This window comes from Hoplias malabaricus, chromosome 13, assembly GCF_029633855.1.
Source record: "Hoplias malabaricus isolate fHopMal1 chromosome 13, fHopMal1.hap1, whole genome shotgun sequence".
Classification (NCBI taxonomy): domain Eukaryota; kingdom Metazoa; phylum Chordata; class Actinopteri; order Characiformes; family Erythrinidae; genus Hoplias; species Hoplias malabaricus.
Genome location: NC_089812.1, coordinates 3,062,569 through 3,063,675, shown reverse-complemented (window position 1 = coordinate 3,063,675; position 1,107 = coordinate 3,062,569).

Genomic DNA, 1,107 nt, shown 5'->3' with positions numbered 1-1,107 from the left:
TCCTCACAGACAGTCACCCGGAGGAAACCCACGCAGACACAGGGAGAACACACCACACTCCTCACAGACAGTCACCCGGAGGAAACCCACGCAGACACAGGGAGAACACACCACACTCCTCACAGACGGTCACCTGGAGGAAACCCACGCAGACACAGGGAGAACACACCACACTCCTCACAGACGGTCACCCGGAGGAAACCCACGCGGACACTGGGAGAACACACCACACTCCTCACAGACAGTCACCCGGAGGAAACCCACGCAGACACAGGGAGAACACACCACACTCCTCACAGACAGTCACCCGGAGGAAACCCACGCGGACACTGGGAGAACACACCACACTCCTCACAGACAGTCACCCGGAGGAAACCCACGCAGACACAGGGAGAACACACCACACTCCTCACAGACAGTCACCCGGAGGAAACCCACGCAGACACAGGGAGAACACACCACACTCCTCACAGACGGTCACCTGGAGGAAACCCACGCAGACACAGGGAGAACACACCACACTCCTCACAGACGGTCACCCGGAGGAAACCCACGCAGACACAGGGAGAACACACCACACTCCTCACAGACAGTCACCCGGAGGAAACCCACGCAGACACAGGGAGAACACACCACACTCCTCACAGACAGTCACCCGGAGGAAACCCACGCAGACACTGGGAGAACACACCACACTCCTCACAGACAGTCACCCGGAGCAGGACTTGAACCCACAACCTCCGCACCACCGTGTTAAAATTTAAAATGTACAAATCAATCAAAATGTTATTAAGATGTTATTATATATATATATATATATATATATATATATATATATATATATATATATATATATATATAATTACTTTCTCTACATGTGGTTCTCATCCACAAAAGGAAACCTAGGTAGTATTATTTACCTTAAAATTCAAAATCATTGTGACTCACTGAGCTTCAATTGGAAGAATAGAGTCTCTGTAATTGTTACACCAGGTCCAGCACTGCAGAAACTGCACTATGTAACTTTTGGAGGAGGGTAGGTAGCCACCACACACCACCTCCCCTTGATTTAAAAGTGTACAACTTTATCTACAACTGTAGGTGGGG